The sequence below is a fragment of the Vulpes vulpes genome, chromosome 16 (genome assembly GCF_048418805.1).
Source record: "Vulpes vulpes isolate BD-2025 chromosome 16, VulVul3, whole genome shotgun sequence".
NCBI classification, from domain to species: domain Eukaryota; kingdom Metazoa; phylum Chordata; class Mammalia; order Carnivora; family Canidae; genus Vulpes; species Vulpes vulpes.
In genome coordinates, this window is record NC_132795.1 from 52,787,431 (window position 1) to 52,810,893 (window position 23,463).

Consider the following 23,463-nt stretch of genomic DNA (forward strand, 5'->3'; position numbering starts at 1 on the left):
CCAGGATTATGGGTTATCGAGAAGCCCCCTTCCCGACGGTGACGGCGTCCAGTCTGGAGCAGAGCCTGCCTCCTCAGGCCCCCCCACCCCACGGCCCCCAGCCCTCGCCCAACACCCCATGAGTCCTGTAACCCTCCTGCTGTGCACCCCACTGCCGTGGTGGCCGCCCCTCCAGGCCTGGTGGGGAGAACAGAGAACACAGAGAATGTGGAACCGTCTCACACGGCAGATTTCATTAGTCTCGAGGTGGCGAACCATGGAGCCTGACTTCTTTCCCGAGGTCGGCGGAGGCCCTGTTTCCCTAAATGTGTTTAGGGAGCTCGGTGCTCCTCTCGGGTGCTGCAGGGGCGCTGAGCAGGGAGGGAGGGACGAGGCAGGGGCTGCCCTGCACAGGGGCTCCACGTCCCGCTCTCTGTGGGGACGGCAGCCGAGTAGCCACTTAGCTTACAGATTGTTTTCTCGCAAAGTCTTAAGGGCCTGTTCCAAAAAATAATAAAAATATCCCAGCCTGTAATCTAAGAGCCGCGGGGTGCGGCCCAGTCCCTCCCTGGGGGGCGGGGGGCTTCCCAAGGTCACACAGCTCTTGGAGGCCAGAGGCTCCCCTGGGACCTGGCACGTGGACCTCCCAGCAGCTCTTTCCAGCACAGGGTGCTGCCTGCCGTGGGGGCACCGGAAACACCAGGTCACTATGGCAGTGGGACAGTATCGGGGGGCTGATATTAAGGATTATAATCGATAGATATTGGCTGTCGTGTCACTCTTCATGGATAAGGTTTGGGACGTGGGAAACGCACAAGGGAGGCCGCGAGGGTCAATGGAACAAGGATGGCAGCAGGAGAGCCGGGCCTCCCCATCGGCCCCGCTGCTAGGTTGCTGTGTGACTGTGAGGAACTCACGCAGCTTCTCTGAGCTCCGTTTCCTCGTTTCCTCCGGTGGCCGCGGCAGAGGTCATAGCCTGTGGCCGCCTACCTCACGCGGAGTCAGGAGGAAGGGAAGGTAATGGTTGCGAAAGTGCCAGATCACCCGTAGTTCACATTTCTGCTACAGCTTTTGTTTGAAGAATTGGTGGCTGCCCTCGAGGAGCTCACAAGCTATTTCTCCTAAAGACCAGGCACGTGCAGCGATGAAAAAGACCGCATAGGCTCCGCACCAGAGAAGCGGCAGGGGCCACACATGCCCCAGTAGTGGTGATCCCAGGTGGCTTCCTGGAGGAGGAGCAGCTCGAGCTGTACCTTGAGGAGTGGGTGAAAACTGCGTGGAAGGCAGGGGAAGAGTGAGACGTAATTTCAGAAAGATGGTTCGGGGCCGTATTATGGAGGGTATTGGATTCCAAGCTAAAGAATTTGGATCAAAAAAAAATTTGGATCAATTCCATAGGTACTAGGGAGCCACTGAATGTTTTTGAGGAGTGATGAGATCAGTGTTCTTAGAGACATGAGTCTGGGGGGCGGTTCAGAGGAAGGTCGAAGTGGGAAGAGGCTGGAGGGAAGCCCAGCAGCGACAAGCTGAGGACGTGAATGCAGGCTGCGGGTGTGCAGGTGGGAGGCTGGGGTGCAGGAGTGGCCTCCGCACACCTGGGATGGGGGAGGTCTTCAGAGCCTGGAGCAATTCCCAGTTGCCCAGCAGGGGGCGGAAGTGTGCAGGGGGCTTGAGCCTTGAAGGTGGAGTTAAGTCAACATTAGGAAATGGAAAAAAAGAAAAAAAAAAACATTAGGAAATCGAGGTAAGGAAAGTACAGCTGACCCTTGAGCCATGCAGGTCCAATTACAAGGGGCTTGTTTTTCGGTCTATACATTGCTATCAACATGTTTTCTCCTGTGGTTTTCTTGATAATGTTTTCTTCTCTCCAGCTGACTTTGCTGAAAGAATACAGTATACATATATCTGTGTGTGTGTGTATATATATATATATATGTATATTTAAGATTTTATTTATTTGATGGAAAGAGAGCACAAGCAGGAGGAGGGGCAGGCAGAGGGAGAAGCAGACTCCCCGCTGAGCAGGGCGCCCCACATGGGACTCCATCCCAGGACCCTGGGATCATGACCTGAGCCAAAGGCAAACGCTTCACCGACTGAGCCTCCCAGGTACCCCAAGAATACTGTATATAAGACACGTGACAGAATAGGTGCTATTCAACTTGTTTCTGTTACCGGTAAGATCTCTGGTCAACAACAGGCTATAAATAGTTCAGTTTTTGGTGAGTCTGAAGTTACAGGTGAATTTTCAACTGCATGGCAGGAGGGGGGTTGTCTGCACCCTGAGCCTCCGCATCGTTCAGAGTCAGCTGTAGGGACCCCTGGGCGGCTCAGTGACTGAGCATCTGCCTTCAGCCCAGGGCGTGACCCCGGGGTCCTGGGATCAAGTCCCACATCGGGCTCCCCGCAGGGAGCCTGTTTCTCCCTCTGCCTGTGTCTCTGCCTCTCTCTCTGTCTCTCGTGAATAAGTAAAATCTTGAAAAAAAAAAAAAAAAAGAGCTGTATTTCCCAGGATATGTTCAGTAAGGTCCTGCTACCATGGCCAGGAAATAACACTGCCACCGTGTCACGGTTCTGTGTAGGGCGTCGCGAGAAAGTCACTGCTTTCTGAACCCCAGACTGGTTAAACCAAAATCAGGGGTTTCAAGATGAGAATGAAAACAAGCCTGTAGGAAAGCTGACTTACGGGCAAACCCTCGTTCGCACATGGGGGCCCCAGCCAGGCTGATCCCGGCTCCCCGGCCAGTGGCACCCCCTGTTCTCCCACTGAGCCACCCCATGTTGGAGGCGCTCAGGTGCAGCTGCGTCCTGCGGGGGACTGAGCAGAGTGGGGCAACACCCAGGCCAGCGGGAAACATCAGGACCCTTGTGTCTGGACCGCTGTTCAGGATGAGGGGAGCCCTGCGAGCTGCTTGGGGAGGGCCACGCACAGGTGGTTTCCCTCGGGTCTGGAAAGAGCACTGCTACTGCCAGCGGGCCCGTCACCCAAGCTGGCCCAGTCGAAACCAGAGCAGAGAGGCTTCGAGACTGAGTTGCTGAGGTGGAGTCCCCTTGAGAGAAGGACCATGAGCTCCAAGGGCTGGGTCTGGGGGCTGCCCAGTTGCTCTCTTTCCCTAGGCCCAACCGTTCAGGTCTTCCTTCCACTGCACGGAACACCTCTGATGCCCTTCCTCTCTGCGCTGTTAGCCTGAGCTCCCTGCACCTGGCTTCTGATGCTGCGACAGACAGCATTGTAACCTATAAGAAGTCACTCTGGGTACAGCAAGGAAAACCGAGAAGTGTCATCTAGATGACAGAAGGCGGTGGTCTGGAGAGAAAAGAGATGCTTAGTAGTAGCATCAGCAGGACTTGTTGGGGGGATGAGTGAGGAGGAGGTGGGAGCGAGGTGTCAAGGGGGATGCCCATGTTTCTGGAAGGTTCTTTCATGGCAGGGCTCTGCAGGGGAGCAGGGCTCAGGGGAAGGAGGACCTGTAGTTTTAGAGATATCAAACTTGAGGAGTCTTGGGGACACGCCAGTGGGCTGTCACACCGGGAGTTAAGGGGCTGAGGCTGGACTATGACACAGAACTGAGGGCCCTCGGCGGCGTGGAGAGGCGTGGAGACGGGAAGGCTACCCCAGCAGATGGCTTGAGGGCAGAGGTCTGCCATCCCAGGCTAGCCCCCAGGAACAGGCGGGCACAGCGTATCATGGAAGCCAGGGGTGAGTGTTGCATGGGGTCATGGAGCTGAGACCCAGAGGTGCCCTGGGACTTCACAACCCTGAAGTGCAAGGTTGCAGCGTGGCAGAGAGACCCACGAGGAAGCGGATCAGCCGTGTAGGCAAGTCTTTCAAGTAGGGGGATGAGGGAGAGAAAACAGGGAGGGAGCTCCCAGGGGGCTGTGCACCCAGCTAAAGGTCATTGCTTTAATGGCTTCACTCATTCATTGCACCAGAGTCACTGGGTGCTCACTGAGTGCCTGGCTGCTCTGGGTGCTGGGGACACTGCTAAAACAGAGGGGCCAGTCTCTGCCATGGTGGAGCACAAAATCCCTAGGTGCTGGAGGAGAAAGCACCTCCTTGAACAGTTTTGCTGAGGTGTAATGCACATACAACGAATGCTCATTGTGAGTGTACACTTGAGTGATTTTTTAGCAAATGTGCAGAACTGTGCAGCCACCACCACAAGCCAATTTTAGAGCCTCTCCGTCCCCCACCAAGATGCCTCATGTCTGTTTGCAGTAACTCCCCCTTCCTCCTCCCAGCCCCTGACAACCACTAACCTACTTTCTGTTTCTGTAGATTGGTCTTTTTTGGACATGTCATATAAATCCTACAATATGTGTGTTTTTGCCTGTAGCTTCTTTCACTTGGCGTGTTTCTGAGGTTGTAGCACGTACCAGCGTTTCATGCCTTTTTCCCACTGAGTGGTATTCCTGCGCACGGGTGGAGAGACCACGCCGTGTGTGCCCACCACCCAGCTAATAGCTAATGGCCCGCGAGTCGTTTTCACTCTGTAGCCACCGTGAGTAACGCTGCCAGGAGCATATGTGCAGTCCTTAGGGGGACCAATGTTTTCATTTCTGACGGGTAGGTATCTAGGAGAAGGATTGCTATATCACAGATAAATCAAGGTTTTTTTTTTTGCAAAGATTTTATTTATTTATTCATGATAGATATATATGTAGGGAGAGGCAGGCTCCATGCCGAGAGCCCGACGTGGGACTCGATTCCGGGACTCCAGGATCGCACCCTGGACCAACGGCAGGCGCCAAACCACTGAGCCACCCAGGGATCCCCTAAATCAAGTTTTTAAGAAGCTATTCCCTGAAGCAGGTTGTGCCATCTTGCATTCCCACCAGCCTTGTGTGTGGTTTCGCTCTCTCCGTGTCCTCACCAACACTCTTTTTTTTTTTTTTTTTTTAATTTATTTATGATAGTCACAGAGAGAGAGAGAGGCAGAGACACAGGCAGAGGGAGAAGCAGGCTCCATGCTCCGGGAGCCCGACGTGGGACTCGATCCTGGGTCTCCAGGATCGCGCCCTGGGCCAAAGGCAGGCGCTAAACCGCTGCGCCACCCAGGGATCCCACCAACACTCTTTTTAAGGACAGCCACCTTCATGGATGTGAAGTAGCATCTCACTGTGGCTTTGATTTGTATTTCCCCATGACTTAATGATGACGAGCCTCATTTCCCGTGCTTGGGGAGCATGCACTTGTCTTCTTGAGAGAAACCATATTAAAGGGATGCATTTTTCACTGCTAGTAGGAGATGGAAACTTACCCTTGGTCCTGTGGTGGAAGGTTTCATTGACTCTTCTGTGAAGCCTTTACTGACTGCCCTTGTCTACGCTGGTCTCTCCATTCTCTTAAAATGTAAAGATAAGTCAGATCATATCTGAGGCTTGATGCCCTCCAAAGGAACTGCCCCTGGATCTTAGAATAAACTCGGGCTCCCCACCTCTCTGACCTCCTCTCCCACTGCCCTCTCCATTCTGCACCTGCTCATTTTGCTGGAACCGCGAGCCTCTGAGTGTGCCCCGCTCATCCCTGCCTCAGGGCCTTTGCACTGGCAGTCCCTTCTACTTGGAATTCTTTTCTCCTTGCTCATTGTGGGCTGGCTCCATCTTACTGCTGTTTGGAGCAGTCTAGCCCTTTCCTCTTTGAGAAACTTTCCTGACCATCCTTTTCTAATGAGCCAAAGTCTTTTACCACCTTCTGTCTGTTTCAAAGCATGTTATCACTGTCTGGAATTATCTGAATCAGGTGTTTACTTCTTTTTTTTTCCCCCTTTCTCTGCCACAAAGCCATCAGCAGGGCTACCCCAGCATTCAGCTGGCACTGGCCCGGCAATAACAGGCCCTTCATAAATGACAACTGGATAATGGGCCAGAGGGAGACTCAGGTGTCTGCTCACTTGTGACTGTCCTCACCCTCCACTCCTGTGGCTCTTCCTGCCCAGGCCTTTGCCGTCCGTCCCCAGGCTGAGGTGAGGCAGAACTGGAGACCCGGGTGACATTCTGGCCTGCGTGGCCTCGACGGTCACCCGCTGAAGCATTTTTGGAGGGTGCTAGAGTGGCAGGTGCTGGGGGCATCGGCAGGCCAGGGCAAGACCAGACCATGTTTGAGGAATGGCTTAAAATCTGAGGAAATTTACTCCTAGGAAGGGATTTAAGGGTAACACAAAGTATTTGAGGGGGTGCAAGGTGAAGAGGAGTCATAGGCAATGGGATATGTAATGGGGGTGCCTCGGGGCAGAACAAGGAGCGGTGGGCAGAAGAAAGGAGGAGATAGATGTTGGTTTGGCTTAAGGAGGCCCTTTCCGGGGGCACCTGGATGGCTCAGCGGTAGAGCATCTGCCTTTGGCTCAAGGTGGGATCCCGGGGCCCTAGGATCTGCCTCTCTCTCTCTCTCTCTGTCTCCCATGAATAAATAAATTTTATATATATATTTATATTTATAAATTATATATATATATATATTTTTTTTTTTAGGAGGGCCTTTTGGTTAGCACTGCCTAGTTCTGGAATGGTTCCTCTTGTGAGGTAGTGAGCCTCCTGTCCCCGGGAGAGTACTAGTCCCCACGGTGTGGTAGAGAGGACACACCATGGAGGAGGCAGCTGGAACAGGTGGCTTGCCAGCGCCCCCCCCCCCCAAACCTCTAGGAATCTGCTTGGCTGAAGGTGTGAGCTGCACTGTCCCAGCATTCAGAGGTGCCCTAGGACTTTGATCTGGTGCTCCTGGAAAGGGAGAAAGCGCCCTTTCAAGGCAGGGGGAGGACGGCGAGCAGTGTGCGTGTGCCAGCCCAGGCACTGGGCAGCAGGGAGAGGATGTGCCCCATGCCCAGGCCCTGAGAGTGAGTTTTCCACCCGCCTGCTGATTTGTGGAGTATCCCCCGGCCCCCGGCAGGTCGGCGGTTGAGGGCAGGGGCTTGTCTCATTCACATCGGCATCCCCAGTGGTGCTCACAACAGTGTCCAGCACTTAGCTGGTGCTCAATAGACCTGACTTCCAAGCCTGGCTCTGGAACCCGAGTCCTTGGGAGAATCCATGAGCCTCCCTGGCCATGTGCTCTCAGCTCCTTGAGCTTTCCCAGTCGGCTTCCTCGGTCCCTCACTGTGAGTGGTGATGTGAGGGTGACAGTCATCCCTACCAGCCAGCTGGTGTCTCAGTGGCGATGATCACATGTCGTTGTTGGTGGGCCCCTCCGTTCCCACTCTCCCCTGGGCAGGGAGTTGCCAGGTCCCACCCAGTGGCCTACGGAGAAGAGCACTCTGGCAGGTGGAGGCAGGTGGTGGGAGGGCAAACTCCGGGCTGGCAGAGGGCTGGGCGGGGTGAAGGCTGAGTCACAGCCACAATAACTGAGGGGTGTGTCCTGGTGATCCAACACTCACTTCCACTCACTTCCGGCCAGGAGGGTGCTGTGTGGCTCATGCCTCCAGGCAAGGGAGCCCAAACAAAGAGGCTTTGAGAAAGAAAGTAAACAGGAGGACAAGTGGAAAATTTCAGCCACCAGCCACCTGGGAACCCCCTTAGCTTGAGATGATCTTCAGAGCACCAGCTCCCCACCGACACATGGCCCAGCCTGTCCCTGGCCTAGAGTGGCGTTCTGGTCTGCGAATCCAGGTGACCCTCCAGGTACCCACTTCGCAGCCATCCGTGCCCCCATGGCCCCGCACTGTCTTCTCCAGGACCCCGGCTCAGGCAGTGCCCACAACCTGGCATGCTCTTCAGCTCGCACGTCCACCTGCTGAAATCCTGCCCCTTCCCAAGACCCAGTTAAAACACCATGTCCTTGAGACTTCAAGCCGTTTTCTGATGCAGCACCTGCCCCGTCCTCTGCTGGCCCTTGACATTTCAGGCCTTGGGGAGCACGCCCTGCAAGTCTGTTGGTGTTCCACACTTCCCTTCTGCTCCCCTCTCTCTCCCACACTGGATCATCTTCCCTTCTCCCCTCTCCCGGCTTGAATATGGCTCTGGTGGCCTCAAACATCTTCATATAACTCCACACATATTTACCCAAATATGTCACAGGTGCTTTTTCTGATCTCACAGTTCTATGACACAAGAGTCTGTAAATACGAAATGATTGCCCATCGAAAAACATACATTGCCGCTTCTTGGTACTTATCCAAAGGAGCTGATGACTCAGGTCCACACAAAAACCTGTGCGTGAACGCTCACAGCAGCTTTACTCATAATTGCCAAAACTTGGAAGCTACTGAGATGTCCTTCGGCAGCTGAATGGATACACTGTGTTGCGTCCAGATAACGGAATATTATCACAGATAATAAGAATTGAGCTATCAGATCACAAAAAGACATAGAGGAGACGTAAATGCACGTTGCCCAAGTGAAAGAAGCAAATCTGAAAAGGCCATACACTGTGTGGTTCCCCTCCATGACATTCTGGAAAAGACAGAACTCTGGAGACCGTGAAAGACCAGTGGTTGCCAGGGGTTGGAGGGAGGGAGGGCTGGGCAGGCAGAAGATGCAGGATTTTTAGGGCAGTGAGACTATTCTGTATGACACAGTGAGATGGACACATGTCATTGTGCATTGGTCAGAATCCATCGAATGTTCGACAGGCTGAGTACTGCAATCTGCAGTTTGGTGGGTAGGGATACTGGTGCATCAGCTGTAACAAATGCGCCGATACGGATGTAAATAGTGGAGAGATCTCGGGTGGGGGAAATGTGGGCAGGTGGGAACTCCGTACTGGCTGGTCAGTTTTTCTGTAAACCTAAAACTGCTCTAAAAAAGTCTATTCATTAAAAATAAAAGAAAGCACCACTTTTTTTTTCTCTCTCTCTTTGGCACTGATGTGAAGATGTTCCTCCTTCGGAGACTGCTTATCTCCCCTCCGTGTGGTTCTTCTCTTTTTTTCCCTGAAGGCCTGAGCCACAGGAAAAGCTCCAGGAGCTTTGGCTGTTTCCTTCCAGGCCCGGTGCTGTAGGCAAGAGGTTTGCACATCTGCACATCCAGGGTTTGGGGCGCAAACAGTGTCTGAGTCCCAGGTAGGGGGCTCTGGGGCCCTGGCAGCCCTGGTTGGGCCCATGGAGCGGGGCTCTCACAGCCACAAACGCGGGCAGAAATGGCTGCTTCAGATCCTGCCATCATCCCTCCCTTCCTTGAGCTTGGTTTGTCACTTCTCTGAACCTTGATTTTCTCATCTCTAAATGGAGAGGATCATTCCTACCCCACAGTTGGGAGGATTAAAATCCATTCCTGGACCACTCCCTACTGTCAGGCATGGGCATGGCTCCTGGCCTCTGGTCGGGACGGGAAGGCCCATGTACTTAAAACATGTCCAACCTGAGATTTGACAAATGAAGAGAGCAGGAGAGTTGCAGGAGACGACTTCTGTGTTCTCAGGAGGCAGTTTCCACATTGCCTTCTGGAAGAGTCCAGAGGAGGGCCTCCAGGGAGGAGCGGTGTCTGGGAAGGCACGTGAGCCATTAGTCGGCAAGGAATAGACAGTAGGAACCAAAGCAGGAAAGTTGGAGAGAGCACAGCAGGGCAAGTGCCTGGAAGCCGCCTCTGACACCTGCAGGGCTCCAAGGCCAGTGCTCAGACAGGCCTCCAGACCAAGGACACCAGCCAGTGACACAGCCCCTGCTCCCCCTGTGCCCTCTCTGCTGAGAGGCCCAGCATGGTCTGGGGGAGTGCGAAGCCAGACAGAACCATGTGACCTGGGGAAAGTCACTTTACCTCTCAAACCTCAGTTTCCCCAAGTGCTCAGTGGGATTGTTGTGAGTTGCTATCCATAAACCACCATCATGGGGCCTGTTACCACGGAAAGGGGTCATTTGGGTGGCAGCCATGATTCTTATTGGGGGCCGGGAGAAGCCAGGGCCATTTGAACCCCTTGGACCTTTCCTGGGTTCCTCAGTCGGTGCCCATCATAGGCTGACAGAAGGCCCCACCAACTGCACGAATGAGGGAATGGCAGCTCTCTCCCAAGATCTGGTCCCAGGGAGGGCCTGGCTTGCTCTGGGCGCAGAGCAAGAGTGCCATGACCTATCATTAACCCAGGCCCGGCTGGGCGGGCAGGCTCTCCCAGGAGCCCCTGTGATACTCTGGTGGGCCTCCGTGGGTGCACCTGCCCCAATCTGAACCCCCAGCCACAGGCTGGAACCAGCTGCACAGAGAACAGAGTCATCACAGCAGGAAGGGTGCGTGTGGAGCCTGCCAGAGGGACCGCGGAGGGGGCCTCGGCCCTGCTGTCCTGCACCCCAGGCCCCCCAGGAGCAGCCGGGCCCCAAATGCCTAGAACGTGGCTACCAGGAGCGTGCACTTGGCAGGATGCTGGATTCAGCCCCGGCCAGGCGCCCCTGACCTTGGTCTTAATCCAAGGGGAGTTGTTCGCCCACAGCCTTGAGGAATCTGTCTGCCGCTGACCTCAGGCCAGCAGCCCCTCACTCCCACTGCCCCCGTTTCCTGCCCCTGAAATGCGTCCTCCCAAGGCTTGCTTCTCGTCTTCGAGGATCTGCTCAAACTCTGCTTTGCTCAGGAGCGACCCAGGACCCCCAAGTGTTTGCCCGGGGCCCTCAGGAGCCTTGCTCGCAGCCTGCCTCCTCTGGTCCGCCGTCAGCAGGAGGTGCTCACAAGTGGGGAATGCATATTCTTCATTCATGCCTCACTTGGTCCCCAGTATTAGGTGTCTGCTGTGTCAGAGGGAGAGGTAGGGATAGTGTGGGGACAGAATGTTGGAGAAGGAGCCCTGACCATAATGACTGGAAAACCTGTACAACTCACCTGACTTTCCTGGGCCTCTGCGTCCTCACCTTACAAGGAGGGTAGGACTCACCCGGTCGTCCTTTGGGGTCTTCTGGCTTTGATCCTCTGTGGTCCAAATGCTCTCCCCAGCCTCTTCCTGCCAATCTCTTCCTGCCCTGCTGCCTGCCCGGTACTGCTCACGTGAAGTCATCACCCCCGGTGTTGACTGCTTATTCTCACTTTCTCGTCCATCATTCACACACCTGGGGAAGAAAAGGAATATTCCTGAGTCACACACACTTCTGAGGCTGTGCCACATGGTGTTCATAGCTCTGGGTCCGTTGATTCAAAACCATTTGTCCTCACCCTGGCAGCCCCTGGCTTGGATCTCTCCTCTGCCACCCAAACCCAGAGAGAAAGTGGTTGCCGTGGGCTGCCCACCAGGCAGAGGAATTGCTTGAACTTGGCATGGAGGGTCTTGGCCTTGCCCCCCTTCCCCCCCAGTGGGGCTGTGTGGATCGGAGGGTGGTTCTGAAGTGCTGTTCTCAGACTCGGTTGGCGGCTCCCACGGAGGGAGAAGGGGGACACGGGGATGAGGCGGAGGCAGGAATGGAGCTCGGGAGGAGCAGAGGGCCGTGGGAGTGGGAATGCGGTCGGCAGGGTGGGGTGGCCTGTGAGAGAGACGGCGCCCACATTCCTCCGTGGTGCTAACCTGAGCGAGCGAGGCCACCTCCTCTGGAACGAGGTCTGCTCTCCCGAGCAGCAGCACCCTTTGGCTCTGCTGCTCTTGGGCCAGGGGTGCGGGAGATGGAGAAGCAGCTCGCATGTCCCTTTGGGCCTGCCAGGCTCCCACCCGCCCACTCTCCCCTTGTCAAACCAAGGCGTGGATCTGGCGAGCAGGTGCACGACAGCGTGGGCTAGTAGCTCTATGGAGATGGCACCTACTGTGTGCCTGGCACTGTATGAAGGATTTTTCATCTATTATTGAATTTATTTATTTTTAAAATATTTTATTTATTTATTCATGAGAGACAGAGAGACAGAGAGAGAGGCAGAGACACAGGCAGAGCGAGAAGCAGGCTCCCTGCGGGGAGCCCGACACAGGACTCAATCCCAGGACCCCGGGATCACGCCCTGGGCCAAAGGCAGACATTCATCCACTGAGCCACCCAGGTGTCCCCGTCTGTTCTTGAATTTAATTCCCTAGTGGCCATCTTGTTATTGGGGGTGAGCCAGCACTCCCCCGTCCAGATGAGGACATTGAGGCTGAGAAGTGAGCTGACTCTCCCAAAGCTGTATCCCCAAAACTATGCTAAAGAATGAAGTCTCTCAAAACAGAAGGAAAGCAAAGCAAAATGCAAAGAATGAGGAACCTCTGAACCTGTGACTGAGTCCTAGGCTTTCCTAATTGCTGGTGGAAAAAAAAACAAAAAAACTTTTTAGTAAAAGATTAAATAGCCCGTGTAGCGCAGGCCTCTCTTCCTTTCTTCTGACGCTACCCAGTTACACATTAACCAGAGTGGTGGTTCCTTGGGATCCTGCCCTCCGCTGCCCTCGGTAGTTTCTTGTACTACTGACTACTGCAGTGATGGGGGTATTCTGACACATAAAATCCTGGGCCTGAGACCATTCCACCAAGAAGTGCTCCACCCACCCCAGGTGAGGAGGTGTGGCCACCCCTGAGGCAGAGACCTGGCCCCCACCTCCAGTGTTTCACAGATGGTGATTGAATGTGTCAAGGACAGACACATGGACACAGGTCCTCTGGTCACAGCTGGTCTGGGGGCCAGGAGGAGCCCTCGATGCCTCCCCACTGTCTTCAAGTTGCGTCTTTATCTGTAGCACTCTCCATGAATCTTGTGTAGCACTCTCCATGAATCTCCATGATCTCATGTGATCAATAGCAGCATTTTATGGGTGTGCTTTCATTTTATAATGTAATTATGGTATACACCTTCCTTTACAAGTTGACATTCATAACATTCATCTGTTACAAAAGGGCAAAGTCACTTTTTTTTTTTTTTGGAGGCACATTTTGAGACCAAGGTTTTTAAAAAAATTAGCTTGGGTGTCTAATTTCATTTTGTATCAAGGAAATCTGGAATCACAGAAGTAGTTGCATATGGTAATACTGTGAAACAAAATAAAACAAGATTTTGTTTTACAATCACAGGATGCCCTTTCATTTAGCTGATCCGGGAGCCCGCCAAGGGAAAGATGATACTTTGGATTCAGAGTGGAATCACTGTTGGCATCCAGAACTTTCTCATCCTCCTGAACTGTGGGAACTCAAAGAGGGAGTGTGGGAGTGAGTGGATATGTTCATCTGAGGGGAGGAAATACTTTACAATGTAGTACATAAAGTCTAGGCATTGTTAAGTGCTTCCTTCAAAGTTTCAAAAGGTTCACTTTCATGGATTGGTTTCTTTATTGTCACCTGTTCCATTTTGGTAAGAATGGCGACACTGTAACCTTGAACCCTCTTCCCCCCAAAAGAAACCCACGAGCCTTGGCACTTAGAGAAGAATCCTTCAGGAATGGTGCTTTCAAGCCTTGGGAGGCATAAGAACCAATTGAGGAACTTGTGGAGAATGGCTCCTGATGCAGGGTGTCCTGGAGACGCCCACTTTGGGAGATGCTGTCCGGTTGGTGTGACCACATCCTGCTGACTTTGCGTGGGCCCAGGCTCCAGGCCTGAGTGTCCTGCCCAGCAGAGTTGTCGTAAGTGCAGCTGTGAACTTGATGGTATAATTGTATGAGAGCAGACGTGCACAGGCCAGAACGAAATGAAACAAAGCGAAGCAAGAAAGGCCAGGATAATTGCCTCCTAATCAATGACACATTTGCAAGGAATCCAGATCTTTCTACAACTTGGCAGGGAAGAGCTTCATTCTGAGGTAAATCCAGACATGTGCTCCTCTAGCCACAACAGTTAACACTTTGGTGGCTCTAAAGTATTCATAGTTGATACAGAGGACCACTTGCATCTGGCTTATTTGATCACAGTTAAAATTTTTTATTTATTTTTAGTATTTAATTTTTTTAGATTTATTTACTCACGAGGCACACAGGGAGAGAGGCAGAGACCTAGGCAGAGGGAGAAGCAGGCCCCCTGCGAGAGTCTGATGTGGGACTTGACCCCCATCCCAGGACCCTGGGATCACAGCCCAAGCCGAAGGCAGACGCTCAACCACTGAGCCACCCAAGTGTCCCCATAGTTAAAATTTTTTTAATGATCAATATATCCTGAGGCACTCTTACAAAATGTGTGTGTGTGTGGGGGGGGGGGAGTTCCTTAGAAACACTCAACAAACGATAACTATGCCAGGATCCATCCTAAGAGCAAGTATGGTCTCCCAAATCTTTGAGGTTTCCCTGAGCACTGGATTCTACGTTTATCCCTATTTTACAGTTGAGAAAACAGAGACCTGGAATGGCAAAGTAACCTGCCAACACCCATAGCTATTGGCTGCTCAGATGCCTTCCCCACCTTATTTCCCCTCATGCTTGCCATGCTCTGGCCAAGCAGAACCCTCCTCTCTTCCTGGAGAGCAGGTTTTCTTGCCTCTAGGTCTTTCCTCGTTTCAGTTCACTTTGGCTCATTTAAATACCACTGCCTCCAATTTTGTTGCCCTCCCCCTGGAGGGTTTCTGGTTCTCGAGGATCCCTGCTGGCCGTCCATTGGGAGGTCTCTTCTAGACTCTGTGTCTTTGCCCAGTCTTCTCAGGAGGAGAAGCAGGACCCAGGTCCATCCCTCCCTGAAATGCCAACTCCCCCCTCCCGTGCCCTCCATAATCTAAATACTGGGGTGAGTGAATGTCTGTGGCAGATTTTGACTTTTCTTCCTGAACAAGGAACATATATGTGTAAGAAAGACTATTTTAGGGACACCTGGGTGGCTCAATGGTTGGGCGTCTGCCTTTGGCTCAGGGCGTGATCCCAAGATCCAGGATCGAGTCCCACATCGGGCTCCCTGCGTGGAGCCTGCTTCTCTCTCTGCCTATGTCTCTGCCTGTGTCTCTCATGAATAAATAAATAAAAATTTTTTAAAGACTATTTTACCAGCAATACAAATGTATCTGGGTGGTTTTTTTTTTTTTTTAAGATTTTATTTATTTATTTGAGAGAGAGAGAGAGCATGAGCAGGTGGAAGGGCAGAGGGAGAAGGAGAAGCAGACTCCCAGCTGAGGAGTGAGCCTGATGTGGGGTGCAAGCAATCCCAGGACCCTGAGATCATGACCTGAGCCCAAGGCAGATGCTTAACCGACTTTGCCGCCCAGGTGCCCCTGGAGAATGTTTTCACCTCAATGAAAATGTTTTGACTTGGGCTGTTTACCCAGGTTGCTTAGTGGGGAAATGGCTGATAAAGGACTACCTGAGTCAGCCTTGGTCCCAGACCCCGGTAAGGCATGTTTTGTGGAGAGGAGGGAGCAAAATGGCAGTTGGCAAAGTGTGACCACATGTTAACTGCTGAGATACTGAGCGCTCATACCTGCTCTCCACGCTTTTGCTTTTTTTTTTTTTTTTTTGCAAAAAAAAAAAAAAAAAAAGCCCTGTGGGATGGGCTCTGTTATCACCCCCACCCACATCACAGATCAGGACAGAGAGAGGCAGACTGCTATAGTAACTGGGCCAGGGCCCTTCAGTGGGGAAGGGGCAGAGGCAGGATTGGGCTCCAGGCCAGTCTGAATATCACTGAAGGAGGCTGGACACAATATTGTGAAATGTTTGTGGGGATCCAAGTTGGGATGATTACAGCTGGCAAAAGTGGAATTCTCTGGAAAAATACCCAGATAAGCTGCTGGGATGGAAGGCAACGGTGTCAAATTGCTAGGTGCAAGAAAATGAGAGAGGAATTTTGGTTTTGTCCTAATGTAAGGAGTGAATTGGACAGTTAGGGAGTCAGGGCCAGGGTCCCCAACAAGAAAATACAGAGTCAGGACAGCTAAGATAATACAGCCCTGACACCCTGCGCTACAGCTTAGATGGGACCACACTCACATTCTGCTTTGCAGCCCTTGCAGAAATGACTTCTGCAAAATGTCCTAAAATAAGACAATTAACCACAAAAGCATTTGTCAATATCTTGGGCAGTGGGCAGTTAGGACCTAAGCACCCAGATGTCAGGGGGAAAAAAAAGTGGACATTAACCTAATAGACAGATTCATGTCCAAAGCCCTGATGGGCATGACTCAGCACACACCTGATTACTTAAGATAGTTCTGCAAAAGAGCTCATAAAACCCCCTAAACTTAGAACTCCTCTTGGGAGCAGCCCTCTCGGGGGGGCCCCCTCTCTCCCTCTCTGGAAGTTTTATACTTTTGCTCAATAAAATTTGCTTGGCTGCCCCCACTCATTGTCTGCTCTACCTCTTCATTCTTCGAAGCAGGGAGACCAAGAGCCACGGGTGTAAAAGGGAACACAAATCCTTTCCTAAGAAGGAAAGAAAGAGACCAGAAAGGAGCCGATGTGCAGAGGCTGGAGTGCTGCCTGGGTCACGTGGCAAAGAAGTGACTTTTGGGACTAGGATGCCAGAAAGGCTCAGGAGGTGTCTTGTTGCTGGGCAGTGCCAGGCTCGCTGCCTCCCCGTGGTGCTCCGTCTGCGGGAACCTCTGCCAGCCTCACCAGTGCTTGGTGGGAAGGGGCATGTGTGTGTGCGCGCGTACCAGGAGAAGGGGATGGGGGCGAGTGTGTGGGGATGAGCAGGAGGCTGGAGGCTCAGGTGGCCGGCACCTGTCCAGGAACCTCTAACCGCAATTGGATCATAAGCACAATCGAACAATTTAACATTTGTGTCCTGAGCTGCGGAACAGGATGTCAGGGCCGTATTATCTTAGCTGTCCTGACTCTGTATTTTCTTGCTGGGGACCCTGGCCCTGGCTCCCTAACTGTCCCACTAACTCCTAACATTAGGACAAAAGCAAAGTTAACAAATTAGCAACGCTATTTCCCTAACAGTTTGGAAAGCGAAAAACCACTCTCTTTCTTCGTGGACTCTCTCAGTTCCTATCCACAGGTAGTAGAATCCTACAGTCCTCACCATGCTGTGTCCTCCTTTCCCTCTGACCACGGTAGTTTAAGCATTTTCCGGTATCGCTGCACTGTGCTCCTGACTACTCTCCAGGCAGGTGATGTGGAACCAGCATGGGCCTGGGTTGGAGGGACCTGGTTGGCTGGTTTGTTTCTTTATTTTAAGGACTTGATTTATTTATTCATGAAAGACACACAGAAGCAGAGACACAGGCAGAGGGAGAAGCAGGCTCCCTGCGGGGAGCCCTGTGCAGGACTCACCCAAAGCCCCGGGTGAAGGCCCTGAGCTGAAGGCAGACGCTCACCCACTGAGCCCCCCGGGTGCCCCCCCCCCCCCAGACCTGGTTTCTGATCTGGCTCTGCCGTTTGCTCTCTTTACTCCAGCCACCCACCCCTCCCGCCCTCCCAGCTGCCCGGGCTCAGGCTCCAACTCCCCCCCCCCATAGTCTCATCACCTCCAAGAGGACGGCGGGAGGCAAGGCTTGGAAAGTGCTAAGGGCAGCGCTCCGCGAAAGTTAGCTAAGTTAGCTATTTTTTTTACCCCTTATTCTCTCTGTAGAATGGGGCTAATACTTCATCAGTCAAGGTCTGGTAAGAACTAGAAGTAAAGTTCATTGTGCAGTGCCGGGCCCTCCTATGCCCTCCCTGGCGGCCCCGTCCACACACACTGTCTACCCGGCTTAGAATAAGCGGCTCAAGAGGGATGGACGCTCGTGGCGGGAATCTAAGGAAGCCCTGTCGACATCGGCTTCTCCGAGTGCCCCCAGGAGAGGAAACTTTCAGAACGACTACTTCCCCAAAGTCCCCGTCAGGTGAAGTGCTGCCCTTCCGCGCCCCCGGCGCCTGGGTACCAGCAAAGCCGCCCGCCTCCGGGCCCACCGACCGAGCCCCAGCCTCCCACCGCCCGGGAGCCACCCCGGGACAGTGACCCCCAGCGCCGCATCGGGCGGTTAAGTAGGCACTCCCCCTTTGATGGACAGGAGGCAAAGCCAATGGCGCTCGGGGGGAGGTCCTTTCGCGCGCCGGGGGGCGGGCCGCCTCCGAAAGCCCTGGCCCAATCAGGGGAGCCGAAGGGGCGGTGGGGCGGGGCCCGGCGCCCAGCAGCCAATGGGGCGAGCGCGGCGGGCGCGGCGGGGGCGGGGCGCTCGGGGCTGGCGGCAGCGGCGGCCGCGGCGGGGCGGGGCAGGGCGGAGGAGCGCGGCCCGAGCGAGGGCGGGAGCCGGAGACGCGGTCGCGGCCGGAGCGGGGTGCGCGGGAGTCGGGAGGCGAGCGGCGGCCGAGGTGAGGGGCGCGCCGCGACGGTTGGGGCGGCGCGGGGGCGCGGGGGCCGAGCCCTGCCAGGCCGCCGCGCTCCGCGCCCGGTGGGGGGAAGCCTCTGCGGGCGGCAGCCTCTGCGGGCGGCGCGCGGACTTCCTGTCGCCGTGGGAGGGGGCGTGTCCGGGGCCGCGGGGCGGGCGGGGGTCGCGGGGGGAGGAGGCGCGGGCGCGCTCCGGGGCGGCGGCGAAGCCGAGGGGCTCCGGGGGCGGCTGCGGGAGCGGCGCGGGAGCAGCGGTGTGGCTGGTAAGCGCCCGCGGGCGGGCAGGGCAGGGCCGGGTCCGGGGGGCGGCGGGGGCGGGCGGGGCACAGCCGCGGACGAGCCTGTTTGGGGCGCTTTGCCGGCCGCCCTCCATTTCCTTCCTCCCCTCGGTCGGCGCGTCCCTCCTGGCGCCCCGGGGGTCGGGGCGGCGAGGCCTTCCCGGCGAGCAGGTCCTAGGGCCGGGGGGACGCGCAGGGGAGCTGGGGCCGTCGGCCCGTGCCGCTCTCGGAGTTCCCCAGACTCCCTGATGCTTACAAACGCGGGCGCCTTCTCTCCTCTGGGGTTTCGGAGCCTGCCAGGGCACCGGAGGGGGTCCCGGGCTGGAGGGGTAGCGATTGCCACTCCGTAATTTCAGTGCTCGGGGCTCCCCCCAGAGAAGGGAGAGTTTCGTTTCGGAGGGAGTTGGTCGGGAGAGCAAGTGCGCAGCGTCCTTGGGGCCCGCACAGCTGCAGCCCCGGAGGATGCTGCTCTCCGGTGGGGGGCCCAGGGAAAGATGGCCTTCAAGGTGGGGTGCGCGTAAGCACTGTGGGTCTTCCCTCCCCTACTGCAACTGCCCTCTGTGTTTTTGCGGTTAAGGGAGGGTAGGCTGCCCAGAATCTCCAGGGCTACTCATTACACTGTTTACCAAACACTCCCTGGCTACCCTGATGAAAATCAAGAGAAGAGCTAAAAGAATTCAAACCTGAGCTGCTGACGGTGAGCTCACAGCTTCGTTCCCTCCTCTGCAGTTATATGCTGGAGGTTCTGTTTTAAACCTCCTGGGGCTGCCAGCCTGGAGCCCTGGGCGTGGAGACCAACCAGGTGGGCGCTGCTGAGCGCCAGCCCTCCTGTTCTTGCCCCACATGTTCTTACTCCACTTGATTCACAAGCCTGCTTGCAGCCTCCACGTACAGGCATTGAATAGGAGCCAGTGCAACTTGGGTTTCTCGTGATTCACACGGGAAACTTATCTGTGTGCATTTAAACTTAATTTGGAGCTTGGCAATCAGTCTCCTTGATGAGGTTATACTAGTTCACATATGAGGCCACTAGATCAAACACTTTTTTGCGGTGTGTGATTTTCTTGTGGCCATTGTCTTCAAGCTTTAAAGAAACTGACCGGTAGGCTGCTGATATTTATTACTTGGGAAAGTAACCTAACACAGAGGAGTAGAAGAGCGATTAAGTCTGCACTCTTGATTCACTTTTTGGGAGAAGAATAAAAACTCATTTCAGTGGAAAGGGCATGCTCAGCTCATGCTGTTTGGGAACTGGAAGTTTATTACTTTTAGTTTCAAATATATGAGAGGTCATAATGCTTAAATAACCGAAAAGTATGCCTATGTCAAAAACAATGAGTTTTGGACATAGCCTGCCACGGGGAGATGAGCTTGTCTTATCCTAGTCCTGGATGCCCAGTGCAGATCTCTGACAGCCAGACCATTTCTCAGGTGGGAGCTGAGGGGCATTTGCTCTTTATTTTTTCATCTTCTTCTCTGTTCACTTGAAAGTCTGTGTAGACTGGATTCCTGCTTCTGACAGGGTCATCCATTGATTCCAGGATGTTATAGAATATCAAAAGATTTCAGTAATAGTGCGTTGTGTTTAGAGAATGGGTAGCATTTACCAAGTGCTTTCTGGCCACCCTCACCTGAACCTCCCAGCTGACTCGAGCCTGCCTTATCTGCCATCAGATTGTCATGGCCGCTTTGCAGAGGCCACCTTAGATTATGGGGGTAATGACTACATTCATGTGAGCTGTAGTGCTGGCTCAGTTTTTTTCCCCAATTAGGTTGTTTGGAACTGCAGAGGCATACCTGAGAGCAGTGCAGCAATGCCTGAGTTATGAAGTCAGTTTACATTCCACAGGTAGAGACCTTTCTTTATGGCCCTGGCAATGATCCTTCACATATCTGAAAGCATCTTAGTGGCTGAAACCTGACTCCTGATGGGTCCCAGTGGTGGTCTCTGGGATGGCTCTGTAGGAATTCCTTCAAATATTTAGTATTCAGATGATTATGTTCTGTCTGCTGACCAGAGACAGTCTTAAAAGAGGAATTCTCAAAGTATACTCAGAAGTATTCTGTGCCATGCAACATTCTTGGCATATGTGTAGTTCCAAAGATAACTATTTGAAGGACAGTGGCCATCTAAGAGCACATGTGTTGGTAGTTTGATTAAAAGCACGTAAAACAAGTGTCTACTTTATGTATTATTGACTTCTTTTTGTTCCCATGATTGCACATTCGTTTGCTTAATAAAATAGCACCATGTAATCTCTTTTATTTTCTAGAATAAAATCTTTATTTTGTTTGTAATTTTTTTAAAAAGATTTTATTCATTCATTCATGAGAGACACAGCAAGGCAGAGACACAGGCAGAGGGAGAAGCAGGCTCCCTATGGAGCCTAATGCGGGACTCGATCCCAGGACACCAGGATCACGACCTGAGCCAAAGGCAGATGCTCAACCACTGAGCCACCCAGGTGCCTGTTTGTAATTATTATTATTATTTGTAATTATTTTTAAAGACTTATTTATTTGAAAGAGAGCCTGTGCACATGTGTACGGGGCGCGGGGTAGGGTGGTAGGGAAGGGCAGAAAGAAAGGGGAGGAGAGAGAATCCCAGCAGACTCGGTGCTGAGCGCTGTGTCTGATGCAGGGCTTGATTCCATGACCCTGAGATCATGACCTGAGCCCAAACCAAGAGTAAGACACTGAGCCACCTCTTAATTTTTTAATTAAAAATTAAAAATTAAGGCCTCTTAATTATTTTTAAAGATTTTCTTTAGCCTCCCCCTCCCCCTCCCCGGCTCCACGTTTTGCCTCCCCAGGCAGGACCTGAATTTACAACCCTGAGACCGAGACCTAAGCTGAGATCAAGAATCAGACGCTAGACCAACTGAGCCACCCAGGTGCCCCTTAAAGATTTTTTTAAGATTTTATTTTTACTTATTTATTCATGAGAGACACAGAGAGCCAGAGACACAGGCAGAGGGAGAAGCAGGCTTCCTGCAGGGAGTCTGATGCAGGACTTGATCCCAGGACCCTGGGGTCACGCCCTGAGCTGGAGGCAGACGCTCCACTGCTGAGCCATCCAAGCGTCCCAAAGGTTTTATTTTATTTTATTTTTTTTAAATTTTTATTTATTTTCATTTATTTATGATAGTCACAGAGAGAGAGGCAGAGACACAGGCAGAGGGAGAAGCAGGCTCCATGCACCCGGAGCCCGATGTGGGACTCGATCCCGGGTCTCCAGGATCGCGCCCTGGGCCAAAGGCAGGCGCCAAGCCGCTGCGCCATCCAGGGATCCCCTCAAAGGTTTTATTTTTAAGCCCTCACGCAATGTGGAGCTCAAACTCACAATTGCAAGATTAAGAGTCACATGCTCCACTGACTGAGCCAACCAGGTGCCCCGAAATCTTTATTTTTTAATTGAGATATATTTGACATATATTTGTGTGTATTTCGTTAAGCAAATTCAATATCAGAAAATCATTGGAGTGTTTCTTGGCTGCAGGCACTGAACTAGGTAGAGAGAAGGATACACAGAAATGAAGAAAATGCCGTCTCCACCAGGAAAGACCTCAGCAAGAAGCCTTGAGAAAGCTGAGGGTAGAAACTTTGCTATGAGTTTAGCAACTGTATGTGTGGTGGCTTGTGTAACACACTCTGTGGCTGTTTGAGATTTGTGTGGTGCTTTTCCTCCCTAGAAATGTGGGATGGTGGGGTGGGAGGATTGTGGATGGAGATGAGGAGCCCTGGGCCTGCCTCTCCCTCACTAACCTCGAGGCCTAGGACAGTCACATATCTTAGGGTCTCAGTTCTTATATTTGTAAGATGAGGGGCTGAGAGGTTCTTCACCTTTTGAGAATCTGATAAAAATTGTGGGCTCCTTCGCAGAAAGCACGCAGTTTCAGAGGCCTGGCCCAGATTGAAGACTCCAGGACTGCCTCATCTCTAAGCTCCCTCTCATCGCTGATTATTCTGTAATCCTATTTTCTCGGTCATCTTTGAGCTAATAATAATGATGACTTGTATTTATAGAGGACACATTCTAAAGCATTTTCACCTCTGGGTTTTTGTTGTTCTTAAAACGTCTGAGCAGCATGGGTGGCAATGGATATTCCTTCTTGTGATGATCAAAGGGGTACAGGCAGGGTGGCTACAACTCTGGTGGAATTACACAGCCAGAGGCTTGTCCTGGGACCAGAACTGGGGTACCTGATTGCCAGCTTGGGGTTTTTCCATTAGGTTTTGCTTCCTTGGTGGTTGTTGTTACGAGTTATGTTTGCCAGTGTAAATATCCCAGAATGTGTCACTTGTAGAGAAAACTATTTGCTCATCTGCTGAAAGGGCTGTTTTTTTTTGTCTGAATTTGGATCACTAAACACCTTCCTGCCTGATTGTCAAAAGGATACTTATTTTGTTTTTGTTATTTTTTTCTTACCATATTTTTCGTAGGGACATATTTGTAGGAGTTAGGTGCTTTGAGCAGACTTGTTTAATGTTTATTGATTAAAGGGTACATTGAAGTGATTATTTCTCAGTTGCTTAGCACTTGAAGCAGTTGTAAAATAAATGTTAAGTGAAAACTCCAAATGTTGGACTTTTCTATCCAAATGTGTACTTACAGATGAGACATCCCTTGCGGCCTGTGAGGCTCCTCTCTGGGCCTATAGCCGCTGGGTGGGTTTGAGAGTTGGATGTGGATTATGCCAATGACCATGACTATCCAAGAGTGGCTTCTTGTCACCTCTGGCCAGATTCTAAGTATTGTAGGGACTGATTTTTTTATTAAGAGAGCACAAGAGTCTCAGCTAGAGCTCATGTATGCAAAAGAACATGGAATTTTAAAGACTCACAGATGTTGGTGGTTTGTTACTGATGAATCATCATAGTAAAGGTGATTTGAATACTCATGGAAATATAGGATGGTGGTATACAGTAGGTATCACTCAATGTGGTGTGAATCTATGTATGGTCCTGTCTTACTGTTATGTTACGTCTGGTACTATTATTCATTGTCCAGACATGGATAAAGGTATTTGTTCGTTTCACAATACACTTCTGTAGGATACCTGCAAGAATGAGGCAGATATGCACGATCTCCCTGACATTGAACAGAAAGCTTGGCGCCATATGTCAGCTTCCTTAAATGCATTGCTCCCCAGCGAGAGGAATTGGTAGAGGCTAAAAGCAGCA

General features: G+C 52.5%; 1 protein-coding gene across 2 annotated transcripts in view; it reads left to right on the plus strand.

Moving 5' to 3' along the window:
* The first annotated feature begins 17,872 nt into the window (after positions 1–17,872).
* The window catches only part of PACSIN2 (protein kinase C and casein kinase substrate in neurons 2), a 134,012-nt gene continuing 128,421 nt past the window's right edge, over positions 17,873–23,463 (plus strand). The window contains exon 1 of one of the 2 annotated variants that reach the window (XM_072741661.1): positions 17,873–17,985. The gene's annotated coding sequence lies outside the window, so the exon portion shown is untranslated. Of the gene's footprint in view, positions 17,986–18,171; positions 18,265–23,463 lie in introns of those variants that run through there. The other variant, XM_072741662.1, reaches the window with a different exon arrangement.